A 19,630-nucleotide genomic window follows, 5' to 3' on the forward strand; every position below is an offset into this window, starting at 1 on the left:
TCTAGGTGGCAGTTTTGCAACCCTCATCTCTCTCTCCCCTCCTCCCTCCCACCACAGCGCAGACAAGCACGCTTGTATTGGCGCACACGCCCTCCCGTAACCCTCTCTGGGTTGTTGTTTTCTGCACAAACACACTCTTGGGAGCCTTCAGCCTCCCTTCCTTTGCAAAGTCTAGACCCCATGGGGGAAATGTCAGCAGAAGAAAAGCCAAAAGAGGTCCTAGTGCTTTTCAAAATGATCAAACATTGATCTGGTCTCAGGTATATCTTTAATAATCTCATGAGCACCGGGGGTTCCTTTGAATGCCTGTAGCTTCAGGGAAGACTTTGTTCCCAAGACAAATTACTCTGAACTTCTGAACTTCGGTGTTGATTTGTCAAGCTTGCCCTTTCTTTGTCGATGCCTCCGAAACAGAAGTCACACTCTGGAAAGGGAACAATTAAACGGCCCTGTACCGCATCTCCCAGAAGTGAGGGAAAGTGCCTTTAGGCTGGATTCTACTGGAACTCTTATACAAAGTCCTGGAGACCCTATCAAGACAGTGTTCTACAGCGCGGAGCAGTGCCAGTCACTGATAAGTTTTTTGTCACAGGTGAGGGAGCAGCCCTTTATCGCCATGGTGGGGTTAGCAAACTTCTCTATCGCCATCGCCATCATCATTATCAAAATCTACATTCTTATCTAGGTGCTCATTGTTAAGATTCCGTGTAAAAATGCGTCCATTGCATTGCCCCATTTAGTAAAATCAAGCATGAAATGACCCGGACTTTTACTTTTAAAGTCGAATCACTGTGACGCCTCCCCCAGCGGCCTCCACCCTCCAAGTGATCTCGGGTTCTCCTGGACTACTAAAGAGGGTTACAGTGACCAGCGTGGAGGGACAGCTGTAAGCACTTTCTCCCACCGGCGCTAGCACTTGCAGAGTCTACTTTCTGAGGCCCCCGAGAGTCCCGAGGATTCGGGGGTCAGAGTCTCACGTAGGCAAAAGAGCATCGGTCTGGAGAAAAATTTCAACAAAGGGGATGGTTTGTTTAAACAGCCTTGTACTTTACTCCGGGCGGGCAGATCTTGCTCAGTGGGCTCCTGAGGAGCACACCTGCTTTCCGGGCTGTGGGAGAGGTCTGTGTCTGCACGGAGTTGTGTGAGAACTGGGTGGGGGGTCATGCGGCCTCCTGGGGTGTCTGTGGCCTCCCAGCAGGGGAGTGGTCCTGAGGCCTGGGGGCGGGGTCTGTGGCCCGGAGGTGTGGTCTGTGGTCTCAAGGGTGGATCTGGGTCTGGCTAGAGAGGGGGCGGTTCTGTGGCCACAAAGACCAGTCTGTGGTCCCAGGGGGAAGGGAGGCTTGAGTCAGCAGGGAGGGTCTGCATGCATAAGGAGTGTCCTCCAGTTTCTGGCAGGGACGTCTGAGGCCTCAGGGTCAGAGAGGGATCTGGTGCCTCGGGGCCGGCCTGGTCATCCTGTTCATGCTGCCCCAAGCCTTCTAGCTTCCTTTTACGAAAGGCCGAGTGCGATTTGCTGGGTAGCAGTCCGCCCTAGCTTCAGAATGAGATGCCAAAGCGCCTGCGCGCCACTGCACGCCCAGGTCCAGGCCAACCCCTCCGCAGGGAACGCTCTTAGCGGTCTTTGTCCAGAGCCCAGCACTGTCCTGGAGCAAAGCAGAGACCTGCCCTCGTGCGGCCAGCCCAGGATGTCCACAAGCGGGGACCGCTCGGCTTCTCACCTTGCAGGCATGGGCAGCAGAGGATTGGACTCTCTCTGCAAGAAATGCTCTGGCTACAGCAGACCCTCATTGATCAAATCTTGCACTTGCCAAGGAGGAAGACACAAACTAATTTTTAAAAAGGCAATAAGTGTACTCCCAGCCCGAGCGCTCCAGATGGTTCTGCCCCTTGCTGGAGCACATGCCTCCGAGTTCCTGAAGCCTCATCTTGTCTCAACAACAACAACAAGATAGAGCGGAGGGCAGAGGGGCTGGGGGCCAGGCCTGATGATCTGAGTTGGATTCAGAGAGAGAGAACTAATTCCCAAAAGTGTCTCCTCTCTCTCTCTCTCTCTCTCTCTCTCTCTCTCTCTCTCTCTCTCTCTCTCTCTCTCTCTCTCTCTCTCTCTCTCTCTCTCTGTCTCTCTCTCTCTCCCTCCCTCCCTCCCTCCCTCCCCGTGTGTGTGTGTGTGTGTGTGTGTGTGTGTGTGTGTGTGTGTGTGTGTGTAAGAAACAAAGGGCCAGGAGGCAGTGGCTTACGCCTTTGATCCCAGCACTCGGGAGGCAGAGGTAGCAGAGGTAGCCAGATCTCTGTGAGTTCAAGGCCAGCTTGGTCTACAGAGTGAGTTCCAGGAAAAGGCTCCAAAGCTACACAGAGAAACCCTGTCTTGAAAAACCAAAATACCAACAAACAAACAAAAAAGAAACAAAGGTGAACATTCAGTGTTCTCTAAGAAAATAAGTTCAGTACCCAAAGGCAGAGGCCATATCCTTGAAACCATTTCTGTTCCCCACCTCTAGAAAGGACTGTCTTGGTAAGGTATGCCTATTTGGCTGAGTCCTATTTAATGCCTCCCTGTTTTGGCCAGGAACCTGTTTGATGGTTCACAATAGAACAAACGAGAACAGGTCCAGGGCATTGTCCCAGCTACCCAGAACTCCTCTCGGCTGCTGAGTGGGAAACATCAGGTGTCTCCCACATGGCTCCACTCAGCAGCCCATACCACAGCTGTGCCCTCTGGAGCCCATTCCCATGTTAGTATGCCATCACCTCCTGTCTGAAGCCTCCCCATTCAAACCGCTACCCCTTGAAGAGCCAGGGCTGTGACGGGCTAGACCCTGCTCTCAGCCTGCAGAGTAGAATGGAAATGTTGAGTTACTGTGAATATATCTGGAGATCTTCAAGCAGCTGACCTGGTGACAAAGCATTGCAAAGTCTTTGCATTGCAGCCCAGGAAGAGGCCTCATCCTCCAGTGGCCAGGCAGGATGGGGTGCTTCCTGCTGGACAGGACATCCCCCTGAGTTACTGCAATACCAGACCCCTTCCTTAGAGGCTGCCCCAGCTGGACGGTCCAAACAGCTCCATCTTGGAACTGCTTCTCATGCCTACTCTCTGAAGGTGACTGAGTCTCTTGGAGGGCCAGGTTGTCTGTCATCTGTAGTAAATGGACCTTCTGTTCTTGCTGGGTGCCAATCATGATTCAAGGAGCAGGTGCCATGTCAGGGGTACCCGACAGGGGCCCAGATAGGCTGCTCCTCCTCCTCCCACCTCTGTAACAACTCAAACTCTTGTGACATGGAGCTCTTTAAGGAACATAGGACTTTGTTAGCTAATGCTAGTGACACAAACACTTGGGTGTGAGTACTTGTCTTGCTTCCACTCATCCTGTGAGGATCCTACCCACATTCTTCCTTGTAATCTTCACAGCAACCCTCATCTCACTTTTGTAATGAGGAGATTGAGGCCCAGAGAGGAGGTAGTTGTGAGTGACCAGAGGTTCCATGCAAAACTGCATTTGTCTGACTCCTGCCCGATAACACGGAAAAGCAACTCATTGAAAGAGGATTAGAAAACAAGTGTGAAACATGTGTCAGGGCTGGGGTGTGGCTCAGTCATCCCCAGATTGATCTAGAGGTTCAATGTGGCGCTAATCAAAACCCTGGTATGCTAATTACTGAACTTCATGGAAGGGCAAAGGGTCCACATGTTGCTAAAATTGTCTTTAAGTGGATGAGTGTTGGACACTCACGCTTCATAGCTCCCTGACTTACCATGAAGCTATGTGATTGATCTGGCTTTGTGGTAGATAGCCCAAGAATAGGCCCTCCCTCACAAGTACATTTGGGAGAGAGCTGGCCATGAAGATCAGTGGGAAAGCACTTACCTAGCATGGCAAAGTCCTGAGTTACACCAAGCAAACAACAACCAAGTGCACATGCTTCTCCAAAGGAGGCATGCAATTGCCCACCAGGCACATAGAAAATGTTCAGATTACTAATTACCATGAGAATGCAAGCCCAGGACAGAATGAGATTTCACCTCACTCCACTGAGGTGACCAGAATCTAGACAAGGTGATAACAGGATCTGGCAGGTAGACAAAGATACAGAAATGCTTGCCTGCTGTTGGGGGGCTAAAAACTGGTGCAACCACTATTGGAAGCAGGATGGAGGAACCCCAATTTTTACAAAAAGACCCAAAAGTCCCACCACAAGGTATATGTCCAAAGGAGATAAAATGAATATCAAAGAGGTATCTGCACCCCATGCTCATTACAACACTGCCCCCAATAATAAAAACACAGGCATGGCCTGAGTGTCCACCACCTGATGAATGAGTGACAAATGCATTATGGACTGCTGTCTTTTCATACAGGTTCTATCACTGTGATGAAACACCATGACCAAAATCAATATGGCAAGAAAAGAGTTTATTTCGGCTTACAGTTCCAAATCACTGAGGGAAGTCAGAGCGGGCACTCAAATGAGGCCACTCCAACTACACGCACACGCGCACACACAAAGTTGAGGGCAGAAGGGTGGTTACAAGATGCTGGGGAGTTGGGTGGGGGAGGAAGGCGTGAAGGGAGGCTGATCAGCGGGAGTAAGATGACTGCAGGTGACCACCATGCCCCATGCGTGCACACCACTAGAAGAAGAGAATCTGAAGGGTCTCACTATGAAGAAATGACAAGCGAGGGAGTAGAAGCTTACCTTGATTTAAAACAATACAGCATGAAAATGCATCAAAAGGTCATGTGGTGCCCTTCTGGTTATCGTTGTTGTGTTTTAGGTGTCAGTTAAGAGTAAGTTTCACTTGAGCTGGGCAGATGACTCATGGCTAAGAGCACTCGTTATGCAAGCATGAGGGCCCGAGTGTGCAATCCTGGCACCCTCTTAAAATCCAATGGCCATGTGAGCTTTAACCCTAGTGCTTGGTGGAGATGGTATGTGTGTGTGTGTGAGAGAGAGAGAGAGAAAGAGAGAGAGAGAGAGAGAGAGAGAGAGAGAGAGAGAGAGAGAGAGAGAGAGAGAGAGAGCATGTACAAGCATGCATGTGCATGCATGTGTGGAGAAGACAACTCACTCAGTGCTCAGTGACCAGGGGAGGCATGGAGAGGTGATTTTTTTTTTAAAAAAGCTTTTTAAAAAACCTTTAATCCCAACACTCAGGATGCAGAGACAGGCCGATCTCTGAGAGTTCAAGGCTAGTCTGGTTTACAGAGCTAGTTCCAGGACAGTTAGGGCTGTTACACAGAGAAACTCTGTCTCAAAAAGAAACAAAAGAACATTAAAAAAACATGAAAACTAATCTCCAGGTTCAGGGAAAGACCCTTTCTCAAGGGAATAAGGAAGAGAGTAATACACGAGGACACTGGCACAGGTGCACACACATACGTGTGCACACACCTTTATTCCTAGTATTTATTGCCTCTGACAATTGGAATTTTCATTCCCAGATGTTTTTAAGCAGATGGGGGAAGGGGGGAAAGTTCCTGAAAGGAGCGGAGCCTCCTTTTTCTTGCTTCCACTTCAGTGTGAAGTCTGACCCAGAAGAGAACATCTTCTGCTCTCACAGAGGCTGAAATCTTCCACCGTGAGAATGTATCAAAGCTCAGGAAACCTAATGAGCTACTGAGTGCCTTGGGTCAGACCTAAGGCTCATTTTCTCAACTTGGACAATGTTCTAAAGCCTTGTGCATTCAAACCCTTAAAACTACAATATATAGATTTTTAGCTTCAAAACAGTTAAAGGAATTCGGCTTACAAATACCTAAACTCTGAAGGCCAGCCAAGAATGCGCACCTTAGTTGACCCATAAGATGATTTGAGCTACATGCCGGTAGACCAAAACATTTCCCTTTTCATTTATGCTTGACATGCCCCTGGGACACCAGAGAGATAAACTGAGCAAGCGAGACATCTCCTCCTTTTTTTTTTTTCATTCTTCCGTTTCATTTTAAAATCATCACAAACCTACAGAAAAGTTTCTAGTAAGAGCATAGGACTCTTTCCCTGAGCCATTTGCCCCAGCATAGCTACCCAAAGTCCTGCCACCAGGATGTGCTATTTTTCACCTGCAGGGATGTCCTTGTTATACTGGTTAGGTCACCAGAGTCAGCATGCAAATGGCAACACCTTCCACCTCAGGTTACCAAGCCCTAGTGGAATTTGGTGGAGCTTTGGTTGTTTTGTCTTTAATGTGTGTGCATGCGTGTCCACATGTGCCTGCATGCACGAGAAGTACCTTCGGAGACCAAAAGAAGTTGGGAACTGAACTCAGGACTTCTGGAAGAGCAGCAAGTGCTCCTAACCTCTGAGCCATCTCTCCAACTCCCAGACTGGGGTTTTAAAGATGAATGCAGCCTTATTATTATTATTATTATTATTATTATTATTATTATTATCATTATTATTTTGGAGAAATCTCCCCCAAAATCACCTGCCCACATATGCCCTGTCTCTAGCCCCTTCCACTTGATTCTGGTTCTTGATATTCCATGGCTTTTAGCAAAAAACGCTGAGACATTTGGATGGAACAGGCTGGCTCCTATGTTGACTGCTTCCTTTGGGGTGTGTCTGGTGGATGCTTGTACACTTTCAGCCCACGCACCACAGAAGTGAGGGTATGCTCTCCCTGCAGCCCCCCCAAGCTTGAAGCTTGAACAATGTCAACTTGTTCCCATTTGGATACCCCTTTCTTTGGTCTTTTATGGGGATTTCTCACCTTTTCTCCCAGCTAGAATATACTTTAAATATCTCACTCTTTCTCATATGTTCAGCTTATTCATTTATTGACATGTAGTTTCCTGTTTTATTTGGTGAGTTATAATACACTGCTCTTGATATTTGTTTAACCCCTCATCTGTGTTCATTCAGTCAGGCCGAGCTGGCTTCTATCTTTTTTAACATACTCCCATCATTCTTTAGATAGTTAACAATCGTCTGACAAAACAGTTGGTCCATTCCCATCTCCTACTTCCCCTAACCTGCCTTGAAATCTGTCTCTTGAAGGAGCTTAGTGATAATGCTGTGTGGATGCAAAGTATGCTCATAGCTAGCCTCAGGAAGAACAGGACAGGGACCCCAATGGCATCAAGATCCCATCATCTGTATGTGTGAAGGTTCATTTTGATATGTACTTATTGGAATGAGGCCTGCTTAGGAGATTGGTAAAGAACACCTGGGCATGTGAAAACTCAAAAGTGTGTGAAGCCATCCCATAAGCTTGGGCCAGAATGCAATAAAAGATGAAAGACACAGAAGTGTAGGCATTGTTTTTCTCTCCTTCTGGTCTACCAAGATGTGAGCTGTTCTCAGCCACACCCTCCCTGTCAATGTGTTCTGAAGCTCCTAAACCAAGAACCAAACTAAGAAATTCCTTACTCAGCAAAAACTCAGTAGAGCACAGGGGAAACCCATCTAATACCTGGGAAGAGGGATCTCTATGATCTTTGTGGAAAATAATTCTCAGCTTCACAGGCTCACACCTAAAGTGATTTTCTAGTCTTCTCTGCTGTGGCTACCCAAGAGAAAAGGACCTTTATACACACAGTAATGGAAGTTATCATCTCTAGGTGTGAGAACAGGACTAGAAAAATCTTGTTTACCTGCAATTTTCAGTCTCTCTTGGTGCCTCAATACCTCTCTAACTGTCTGTGGAATCCACTGTGAGTTCCCAGGTTAGTCATGCTGGTTAGCCCCTGCCTGTGTCATTTCTAAAGTGGTGCCATACAGCATCTATATTCATTGAGTTCAAGTTCATTGGCCAATGACACCAGTGTCTCTATGCTTTTAGTGTTTTCCCCTCAAGGAAGCACCAATCAATCAATCATCAATCAATCATCAATCATGCTGCTCTGTCAGGTATTCTGTCACCGTCAAGTTCATTCTGGAAAAATCACTACCTCTCTCTCAAGTATGTTTCTCCATCTTTCTCCTCTCGGGCTGGAAACGGGGCTGCAGGCAGCTGAAGGGAGCATTGTTGCTGGGTATGGAAAGAGCCTGCAAAGCCCCATTTCTGGCACAGACAGTCCTATAAGAGTCACTCCCTGCGGTCAAAGAGGCAGAGCAAGCCCTGGGTGACATGGCAGAAGATGACCTAACCCTTTCTGTTGACACCCCTGGAGCAGGGATTTGAGGGTCTCTTCACACCGGGGGGCGCCTGCTTTGGCTTGCCCATGCTCCCTGTGCCCGGAAGAGTCTAAATAACCACAGAGGTGGGAAGCACATACAGCTCATAGGGTGTAGGAGGACCAGAGAAGATGCAGCGCTAATCAGTCAGAAGGCTGCTGGGGAGACAGCACTGGTGTGTTCCCGTCCAGAGCTGGCCAAGGAAGCTGGCTTAGTTCCAAGAACCGCTTCCCAACCATCCAGAGGAAAGCAGCCTGCAGCCGGATGCCCAAACACAAGTTTGGCAACTGCTCGAGATGCGAAGCTTTGGGGTTTGAGCCTTCAGTGGAGGGCCAGCAGGTTTTGACAGTGCAGGGCATCTTTTCCAAGGTTGTCATTTTGTGAAACTCTCTCGGGGTGTAGCAACCCAGCTACAAAAGCGTTTGTGACTCAGGTTGGTCCTGTGGACAAGATGTGGCCTCTTGAACGCTCCCACTGTGTTGTTATGCAGGTCAGGAGGAAGCACCAGGGATGGATGGGGAAAGAAGTCTTGCCTTCATGTTGGGCGCAGTGGCCCTCTGGGCTTCCACTGCATGAGGGGCTCCTCCAATGCCAGATTACGGAGGCTGGGTAACCTCAGTTTCCCTGCAGAGAGGTAGGTTTAAGTAATTGCCTCAGCTGAGATTCTCCCCCAGCCCTGTAAGATGGTCCCTGCCATCCTAGGAGTCCTGCCTTTCACACACCATCTGGATCTTATTCCTGGATGAGTCTTCCACGTGTGTCTCAGCTTTGGGGCCTGACTGCTCTGTGCCTATGAATCCCCCCCTTCCTTCCAGTCTCTTCTAGCTAGTTATTTCCTCATGCCTCCTTTCTTGTTACTGTGCTTTGAGTTGTTGATGTGGATACGTTGGGGACAGAACCCGAGGTCTCACGTATGCTAGGCAAGCATTCCATCACTGAGGCACACCCCGATGCTTGCAGTCTGTCTCCCACTGACTGGCCCTCTTTCCTCTGGGTACCTTTTTGTTCCCACTGCCCCGACCCTTGCCACTCAGAGCTCATCACCCTCAGGGGTCCACACAGGACCTGCTCAGATCTGTTGGCACTGACTGAACCATGCTTCCTGCGACAGTTATTCATGTGACGTGTATAAAGGATTAATAACCCTCAGCGTTAGGGGACTGCCTCTTCTTGTTTTTGTTTTTCCAGAACAGAGACAGGTTGAGTTCCACGGAGGTGGGGGCACAGCCGAGGCTGAGGGGCTCCCTGCGGCACTGCACCTTGTGACCTGCCGCCTGGGACCCACGATGACTGTGACACAGTTGCAGGTGTGAAGCGGGCTCTGAACAAAGCCACACTTGGAGGGGACTGCCAAATAACAATGCAAGACAAATGTCCCCTGATGCTTAGAACAGGTGGGGTGGAGCCATGAAAACATTACCTAAAAGAGCACTTTGTTTCTCCAAGGCTTTATCTTCCTGATCCCTTTCCTGTATCAGAGGCAAGCCAACCAACCCTTGGCCCCACAAGCCGGCTTTGCTGTTCAAAGATGCAATTGCAGGCGCTGAGCTGTGTACCCCTCCGGGCTGGACCCTTTGTTTACCAATGCTGTGGGCTGGCAGGTAGATATGCTCCTGACCCCTTCCACAGCGTGAAGAGTGCCCTTCCTGAGTTCCAGCCAGGTTCGTCTCTGTCTGATCTCTAAGATACTCCCTTGGCAGTCCTTCTTCCCACCAGCTTACTGCCCAGCTCAGCCTGTGACCCCAGGTGCCCCTGTCCATTCTCTCTCTTTCTGCCTCTACTTTCTCAACCTCTCCATCTTTGCTGCCCTAAAAGACGGTAAGTATAAACGTGCCAAAACTCACCAGGGTTTCCTTTAAATGCGGCCAGCTTGGGTCTCCTGAACTTTGCAGTGACCTGTGAGTCTTAGCTCTGGTGGCCACCCCTTGCTGAGTGCCTTTGGTGGCTGCCTGCTGTGTGTTAACTCCACCCTGTTTCTAAGGGCGTCCCTGCAAACACACCTATGTAAACTAATATACTGCTCATGTGACCCCCCACCCCCACCTCTGTATGTCCTCATTTTACTCAGATTTTCCAGCTATCAACAAAAGCAAGGTTTCACTGTTTTCCATATAAAACTTCCCCTGCCCATCCCCCACCCCGTCACTCCACCCCATCCCCCACCCCGTAATCAGGAAGGATCAGAGGAGGCAGGGAGGCTGGGAGGAGACACATCTTAAAAGGGGCTTGCTGAGAGTTCTCTCTGCTCCGCCTCTACCACTCTTCTCAAAATTCCCCCAGCCAATTAATGAGCTCCAGATAAATGACAGTTCTTTCTCTGCTCCCAGTGTCCGTCCCCTCCTGTGGCCTTTGTACACAATCCCAAGGACACACTGGCAAGTCCTGGGCCATTGACCTGGCAGGGAGGTCCTCCCTCACTCCTGCATCTCCTTTCAAGGGCTCACAATGGGAATTTACATCCTAAAAGATCCTCCCCATTCTGCCCTGAGAAATGCCAGGGTCTGTGGTAGACGAGTGTCAAAACTCTGAATCCAGTATGAGAGAGTAGCCCCAGGCAGAGAGCCGCGTGTTTGCACAGGGTGTGCCTGTGTTACGGGAGGGGTGGTCCATGCTTCCACTACAAATTTGCAGATGTGAAAGGACTTGGAGGCCTGGGCATGCGTAAGAGCACCTAAGCAGTCAGGAGAGTAGGACCGGCAGCATGATGGGAGATCGAACGATTCCACCCCAACCCTAAACTGTGACTGTTGACCTCCCTGGGCCAGAGTAGAGCTAATAGCCAGCAGGGCTCACTGGGGCCATTCTCAAAAGAGTTCCAACTGCAAGCTCAGACAACTAAGGAAACAGAGAGCCCAGCAGAACCAGGTCTTGGAGGACTAGGCTGCAATATGAGTCAGAGTTGGTGACACTGGAAATGACAGGGCATAATCCTCAGCATCCCAAGGCATATTCTGCCATCACAAGCCCTCCACTGGGCGTCACAGGCTCTCCTGCTGGATCAGAAGAGGGGTAAGTGAAAAGCCCCAGAATACTGCCTGACTGCACGCTGGGATCAGTCAATGCATGAGCCTACTGCTTCCTGAGTCCATTTCCCACAGACAAAGGGTGAACCAAGCACCCCTGTCCTGCCAGCTACCCAGGATCCCTCACAGTGTCTGTCCCTACCTGGTTCTGTGTCCCTCTGGGTATCACAGGCAAGCACTTTCTGGGTGCTTACACAAGTGCCTAGAGTTTGTGTTCCTTGCTGTAACCAGACTGGCCCTGGGGCACTTGCTCTTGCTTAGAATCACATCAGGTGCCCTTAAAGTGGCCAAGTAAAAAGGAATCTGGGCAACAGGGCTGGTGGCATGAGAAGCCAGTGTCCTGTCTAGACTGACACGTAGCAGGAACCCTGAATTTCGAGAGGCTGCCACAGAAATAGGGCAACATCATATCACCCAACAGTATCAGCTCTGCCCTCAGATGGATGCAAGGTGGATGTTTGCATCAGTGCTAAGGGAGGTGGGGAAACTGAGGCAGGGTGTCCAAAGAGAGAAACTCCTCGAAACAAAGAGATAGCTCTGTAACAAGGTTTGGCAGGGCAGAGGCTTGGTGACAGAAACTAAGAAGCAAGGTGGGCTGTGTGCCCAGTGAAAAGGGTGAGTCAGACCTGTGTGTGCCCAGCAAGACAGCTGTGCACGATGGCACAAGACACGGCGAGCAGCTTCATCATCAGTGAAGAGAAGGGCAGAAATATACATGGACTAAGAATCTACTCTGGAGCCCTGGCAACAGCCCTGCAGAGGGTGAATGTCCCCCTTTCACAAACGAAGAACCCTACATGCAAAATCTACATGGCCTGTCTGCAGCCTGTCCAGGGCATAGGTCAACTCAACCTCTGTCCGTCTTGAGCAGACTCAGATCACTTGCTTATCCTGCCCAGAGCTGAAGATGATTGTGGGCTCCCTGCGAGATGGCAGTTCAGTCAGTGAAGCGCCTGCCTCAGAAGTCTGGGCTATCAGAGTTCTTCCCCTGAGCCCGCATTCAAAAGGCTGGGCATGGTCGTGTGCTCTTGTAATCCCAGATCTGGGAGACAGAGACAACTATACTCTCAGAGCTCCAGACAAAAGAAAGGCCCCCCCATCTCACCATAACAAGATAGATAAATGGCACCTACGGATTGACCGTCAAGTTTACTCTCTGGCCTCCACAGGCACGTGCACACATGAACAGGCACATGCACACACGAACAGGTATGTGCATACATGAACAGTTACATATACACATGAGCAGGTACACACAGGTTTGTTGTTGCTTTAATGCATGTTGGTTCTGCAGTTTTAACATGAGGGGATCCCATCCCTCCAGGAAGAACACCTAGCCTGGCTCATACAGGCAGTGAGAGAGATCATCCGACTCTACCAGCAGAGCCCACTGGGTCCCGGGTACAGCACAGGGAAGTAAAGACTCCATTAGCTTTGTCTACCATTCTGTCTTCACTGCATAGACTGGTCAGAGATACTCCTCCCCATGACCATGGGGACAGAGCAGGACCACAGCCAGAGTCAACGTTACTGCCATGTGGTTCCTGTCAGTAGAACTGGGGAGCTCCCTAACAGCTTTCACAGAGTTCTCAAACAAGCCAGTAGATGTCTGAGCAGACAGATGGTGCCCTCCTGAAGACAGTCCGGCCTGTGCCAGCTGTTATCTGCAGGCACAGACCCATGAAGAAAACTATGGTCTGTAGGCAGTGCTCACCCATCGGTCCCCTAGACATGTCTCACACACTTTTGAGGTTCTCTTCTCAAAGGTACGCCCAGCTTCACCACAGTCTCTCCCTGCCACAGCTGTGGGGGTCATACCAAGTGTGGGCCATCCCTTTCTAGACGAGTCATAGACCAGGCACAAATTTCTCAGCTTGTTCCCTGCTCCTGCACTGTCTCACACACAGCTTCATCAGAGGAGGAGATGAACATCTTTACCACACCACAGGCTCTGCATGGCTGCTTCCCTCTGATGTACCTACAGTCAACACACTCCCCAGAGGCTAAGTAGGTTAGGTAGTCTTGTAGGCTGACTTGGCCTACCAGCTACGGCTAGCTGATCGTCATGGACCCTGGAGAGCTAGCTGTGTCCACTGAGAAACGAGGGACTCTCAGGCTCATCCTGCCGGTCCCATAGACATCAAGAGTGTTCGAAAGGGCAATTCAGTGGTAATAGTGAAAGATTAGGGTCGTATACCAGCCATAGTGGATCTGTTCCGGTCCTGTACCCTGTCCCAAGGCTGAAAGGGTAGGTGGGTCGGTGAGAAGAGTCAGATATTGGAGCTAAAAGAGGGCCTGCTGCAGATTGGGGGAGATAGATGCTCATGGACTGGTTAATCCTGTCATCTTGTTAGATGCAGAATCAACTGAAAAATATGCTCCTGTGTGGGTCTGTGCCTGCACTTCAAGGAGGGATTAGCTGAAATGGGCCAAGTGTCCTCCAGGGTGGGTAGCACCTTCTGGTGAAGACCCAGATACAGAGGTCTGAAGGACGGGCTGTGCTGTCTGCCTGCTTAACTTCTTGCCAGAGTGTGTCTCTGCTGGAGCTGCCATTGTCATCCTTCACGGACATTGGGACACAGCTTCTTCTACCTTCCAAGTGGACCAATGACTAGTGGCTCTCGAGGAACCCTTCCAGGCCTTCAGTTCTAGACTGGGACTGTTGAGGCTTCCAGTTATGTGGTGTGAGCAGTTCCTGGCTTCTCAGCCTCTCCATCATGCAGCTGCTGTAGGACTGCCCAGCCCACATTGTGTGAGCCAAGTTAAAAAAAAGTCCCCCTTGGACTACATGTCCGTTCCATTGGTTCTGTTCCTCTAGGGAACTCGACTGGTACATCTCAGGTAAAAACACCTGCACTTAGCACACGAGGGTGGTCTTGGCTTTCTTCTAAAGGTAAAGGAAAGTAATGAAGGTTCTTGTGCTCAGGCTAAAGACCCTAGCTTGTAAACCTAGTGTTCAGGGAATGGAAGTGGGAAGAACAGGAGTGTGGGGCCAGCCTGGGCTACATAAAACCCTGATACACGCGCACACATGCGCGCGCGCGCATACACACACACATAAAAAAAAACGAAAACATTTTTAAAAAGAGGTTCCTAAGGCTGGAGAAAGCCACAGAAACAGCTGATCTGACCTGAACAAGGGGACTGATAACTGGGAAACCAGCATAGGACTGTTCCTGACCCCCTGAATGTGGGTGTCAGGATGCCTGGGTAGTCTATGGGACCTCTGGTAGTAGATCAGTATTTATCCCTAGTGTATGAATGGACTTTGGGAGTCCACTCCACATAGAGGAATACTTTCTCAGCCTAGACACATGAGGGAGGGCCTAGGCCCTGCTCCAAATGATGTGACAGACTTTGATGATCCCCTCCCTGGGGATCACCCTCCCTGGGGAGCAGAAAGGCGATAGGACTGGGTATTGATGGGGGACATGGAAGGGTGGGAGGGAGAGGGAACTGGGATTGAAATGTAAAACAAGATTGTTTCTAATTTAAATTAAAAAAGAGAAAAAAAGAGGTTCCTAATTAAATGAACTTTTAACCAAATCCTACTCATCTGCTGCAAGGAATTGCATTCCCAGAGGTAAGATGGCCTCTTAGGCAAACATGACCGCACTTTGAGCAACCGAATTGTGAGCTGGTGTGCTTTAGTGTCCATGCGGCCACATAAAAACAATCAGGGAAACTCTCCTTAAGCAATCCCACCTGATATCTGCTGTTTCAGAGCCACTGACTTCTCTCCTCCCAGATGGAACAGGAGCTCCCTGGTTTACTCACGAAAGCCCCAGGGTTTAAGAAGAGACCCCTAGGTGCAGAGCATCACCCCCTCCCCGAGAAGATTAATAAAGAAGGAAGGAATATGAGGGGAGGGTGATCTGAGCATCTCTGCCTTGACTCTGGTAGAAAAACAATCCCCAAGAGTTCAAAGTAGAAGACTAAGCTGGGTGTGGGTGCAGGGGCCAGTTTCACTCCACCTTTTGAGGACTCAAGTGCCTGTTTTGAAGTATGCCTTCATGCATGAGGCAGCTGGAGCAAAACCACTGTTCTGGGGAAGAACGGCTTTCGGTCCTGCCTCCAGGAGCTCCGTGAGCACCACTGATCAACCAGGAATTCACTGTGGATGTTCTTAAAGCCTTCCTGAACCTGCAGAAACAAGTTACTGTGTGCTTTCGGCAGGCATGGCAGACAGCAGGACCAAACCTGCACAGACTATGATGAGCATGCAGAGAAACAGGCAAGGAATGGGGGTGGGGGCGGGGAGGGAGAAGCAGAGATGCCACTGGAGTGACTAACCCAAATAACATAGGTCTAAGCTCCAGGAGGAAAGATTTGGGAGAAAGGGGCTGACCGGCTACTGGGGAAAGCAGAGAATGAACAGCACAAGTCCTCAGACTCAGGAGGGTGACCAGCCTCAACCAGAGTTTATACAGGAACTCAACACCCAGGTACACTGTGAAGACTTGGCCACCACGAGGGCCTGAGGGAGCTGCTGATTTGCTGCTCTGGAGGGAAAGCAGACTCGGTGGTGCCCTGGGCAGAATGGGCCACAGCCACTAGGGGAAGCCAAAGTCAGAGAGAGGGGAATCTCACACCCAAAGGATAAGAGCTGCAACCTGGAACGGCAAACCAAGTCATTACCTATGAAGGAGGGCAAGATGAAAACCAGCACAGGTTGTCAAAACCCATGTTTGCTACCAGGAAAACTTCCTTAAAAGATCTTTTAGGAACCAATTCACTTTAATGTTTTAAAATTACATGGCTACGTGCTGGGCGGTGGTGGCACACACCTTTAATCCTAGCACTTAGGAGGCACAGGCAAGCGGATCTCTGTGAGTTCGAGACTAGCCTGGTCTACAAGAGCTAGTTTCAGGACAGGCTCCAAGCTACACAGGGAAACCCTGTTTCCAAAAAAAAATTTGCATGGCTACTTGTGATTATTTATGGGCTTGTATAGGAGAGTGCAGGTTCTCATGGAAGCTGGAAACTGACAGGTTGTCGATGCTGGGAACTAAACTCTGGTCCTCTGCAAGAACAGGGAGAGCTCTTAGCCATTGAGCTGTTTCTCCAGCTCCATAAAGGAATTTCTTAAAAGGTTCTGAGGTTCTGCTGCTGACAAAAGAAAGAGGAGGAGGAAGAGGAGGAGGAGGAGGAGGAGGAGGAGGAGGAGGAGAAGAAGAAGAAGAAGAAGAAGAAGAAGAAGAAGAAGAAGAAGAAGAAGAAGAAGAAGAAGAAGAAGAAGAAGAAGAAGAAAACTACTACTCTAGGAACAAAGAACAAATCAATCAGTTATAAATAACCATATCATCATTACTCATTTGTGAGTAAACCCAGATGTGCCCTGCTTTGTGTTGATCCTAAATCTACCTCTTGTCAGTACCCAAGATTCAGGAACCACACTTCATTTTTATATGGTATGTAGCAAAAAAAAATGTTGTATTTGAAATAGTTTTCCTTCACACGTGGGAAGCTTTGGGTGATTTGTGTTCCCTTCTTTATGTGTTTGTGCTTTGTAGAATCATCTTTGCTGAGATCTGGTAGCTACCTACCATCGTGACAATGTTTATCTGTGGCTGTGTGTTTGTGGCCAGGGGTAGGAGGCTGGGGGTGGTAGAGGGGAGGATCCAGATGAGAACAGCAGAGCAGAAAGTCTGCCCCAATCTCTAAACCCCCCTGCTCCAGAGCCAGTGCAAGCGGAACCACCACCCAGGGTAGAGGCCAGTGAACAAGGCTATGCTAAGTCTCGGTACAAAAAAGGGCACCTGGTCCCTGTGCAGTGAGTGGGCAGAGGGTAGCAGTGAGAGGGAAAGCAGTATCATGGAGGCCCAAGCAGGCCAAAGGGAACAGGACAATCACAGTCCCCTTATGTGGGAAATCCTGTGATTATGTCAATAAAGCACTGTTGGGCCAATAGGAATCTAGATAGGTGGGACTAGGAGTCCAGGAGAACTCTGGGAAGGAGAAAGACAGAGAGTCGAGATGTAACGCCATGGGGTAGGAAGCCCAGAACTATTCTCTGGTAAGAGAAATACTTAGATTAACAATTATGGGGTAATTACTTAAAGCAGAGCTAGCCAGTAAGAGACAAGCAAGGCCAATAGCTTCATAATGAATATAGCCTCCTGTGTGTTTATTTGGGACTGATGCGGCTCTGGAACCAGGCTGGCGGAAAGGCTTCTCTCAAGGAAAAGGTTTCCCTTTACAATCCCCAAGTAAAGCACGGCTGCTATCCCTCTGGACCCTGAACTACATCACCAGTCTCCTGGCACAAGCATCGCGTCCCTCGCCAGGGACTGGGTGGTGGCTAGCCCTGGCCTTGGTAGTCTCCTCAGCCTGACGCACCTGCTGCCTGATTCCTCCTCTTTAGTGGATGAGCCTTCAATCCGGAAGAGTCAGATCTGGCAGGCTGCCCAGGACACCGGAAGTCTGCTTGTCTATAGATTGTATCATTTAAATTGCAGAGGATACTCGACACTCTTAAATCTCATCACTTCTTGGCACTCCCAAGAGCTGGCCACATGTGCCATTAGGTTTGGAGTCAGGGGCTAGGGATGTAACTTAGACAGTAGACTTGATCATCATGCACAAAGCCCCAGGTCCTCTCCTCAGCACAGACTAAACCCAAGCATGGCAGTGCACAACTTCAATTCTACCACTCAGCAGGTGGGGGCAGGGGGATTTAAAGTCCAAAGTTGCTCTCAGCTGTATTGGGACCTAGAGGCCAGTATGAGATTCAAAAGGAAAAGAGAACTTGGAGTGGAAGAAATGTCCTTGTAAGGCTGGGTGATCCGAGCATTAGAAGGCAGAGAAAGGCGGTTCTCTGAGTTTGAGACCAGCCTGGTTTAGAGTGAGTTCCAGGACAGCCAGGGATACACAGAGAAATCCTGTCTCAAAACAAAAAAAAAAAATATGTCCATGCAGTGAAGTGACTCTTTCATTATACAGAGAGACAGGTAGAGAGAAAGCAAGGGGACTTCATTGAGCACTGAAGGTCACAGGCCTCAGTGGCCAGGACTGAGGAGCTGCCTTTCCACAGAAGCCTGAAAAGGGGCCACTCTCCTCCCAGGCATACCAGTCATCAAACGGTCCATTTTCCCACGACTAAGTAAAAAACGCAATCCTCACACTACAAATTCAGCCCTGGGTATCTAGTTTCTCAAAAGATCAGAGATCACCAGAAGGAACGTTCTAGAACACCAACACAGTATTAGCTCACATATCATGGGTCCCTGAAAAGGAAGTAAAAGTCACTGTGGTCAGAACAAAGCCTGTCACCTGTAGCTGGACCAGGTGGCCCGTGCCCTCATATCCTTTCACACACGCTGAAAACCGGGGGCTTTCGGTTCTCATCAGGCTGTGTCACAGGCACGTGAGGGAAGGGGTTATGCAAATGACTTAGTAAATGGACATGATTTGTCTTTCTAGTAATGGGAAAGTGTGTAGCTTGGAAAGCATTGCAGACTCTCCTCCTGAGAGCAACAAGAAAGACCCTACAGTCCCCTTCATGAACTCTCTGTGTCTTATTACCACATTGTAAAGTGCAGCATTACCAAGCTGTAGGGAACATAAGATCCCTACAGAAACTGCCCCTGCCCCAGCTCACTGCTGAAACACAAAGGCATCTGTGAGGATGGGACGCTGCAAGCCAGCCCAGCTGACTTCCTGACCTCTCTGGTTGAGCATTTGAGGGAGCCACAGGTTAGTTTCCACAGTGTTACTGAGCTGCTACCTGCATTAATTCATCCCTGGGACCCTAAGATGGTGTGTGTATGGGGGAGTGCAGCGGTAGGTGGGTACAAAAGTGTGTGCGTGTGTGTGCACACACATGTGTGTGCATCCATGTGGAGGCCAGAGGCCGATGTCAAGTGTCCTCCTAAGCCACTTTCTCCTGCTTTATTTTTGAGCCGGGTGCTTTCTCTGAACCTAGAGCTCACTGATTGGTTGGGCTGGCTGGCAAGATGAATCTAGAGCTCACTGATTGGCTGAGCTGGCTAGTCTACAAGCTCCAGAAGCCCTCCTGTTTCTGCCTCCTTAGCAGTGGTGTTACAGACTCATGACACACCTAGCTTTTTATGTGGGTTCTGGGAATTCAAACTCAGGTCCATACGCTTGCACGGCAAGCTCTCACAGACTGACCCATGTCCACCATCCTGAGTCCTACCATCTTCTTTCCTCTTACTGCCAGGCCTTGGACAGAATCATCTAAGTATTTATCACATGCTCATGACACCCCAGCTCCCTGCTCATGAGGTGTGCACTGAATCACTTAGTCCCCGTTCCCTCTCAATGCACTGACGGAAGGAACTGAGGGCCCTCAGACACCCGAAACTAGAGAAATGCAGGTAGGAATTTGGAAGTGCTGACGCGACATGCCCCTTTGTCCACTGGGAGCATGGAGGTTCTTCAGCAGGTAATGGGGATGGAGCAGAGGGTCCCCGGCAGAGTGAGCCTGTTGGAATGAGGCTGGCACATCGGGCATGGTTCTCACATTCTTCAGT

General features: G+C 49.6%; 1 long non-coding RNA gene across 1 annotated transcript; it reads right to left on the reverse strand.

Moving 5' to 3' along the window:
- Positions 1 to 4,394: 4,394 nt before the first annotated feature.
- Positions 4,395 to 10,068, reverse strand: LOC121142740. Its single transcript, XR_005879822.1, has 2 exons — positions 9,957 to 10,068; positions 4,395 to 8,736 (listed from the first exon to the last, which is right to left on the reverse strand). It is a non-coding gene; the product is annotated as an uncharacterized LOC121142740 (long non-coding RNA).
- Between the last annotated feature and the right edge of the window lie 9,562 nt (positions 10,069 to 19,630).

Source organism: Mesocricetus auratus, unplaced genomic scaffold (assembly GCF_017639785.1).
Source record: "Mesocricetus auratus isolate SY011 unplaced genomic scaffold, BCM_Maur_2.0 Super-Scaffold_100010, whole genome shotgun sequence".
Classification (NCBI taxonomy): Eukaryota; Metazoa; Chordata; class Mammalia; order Rodentia; family Cricetidae; genus Mesocricetus; species Mesocricetus auratus.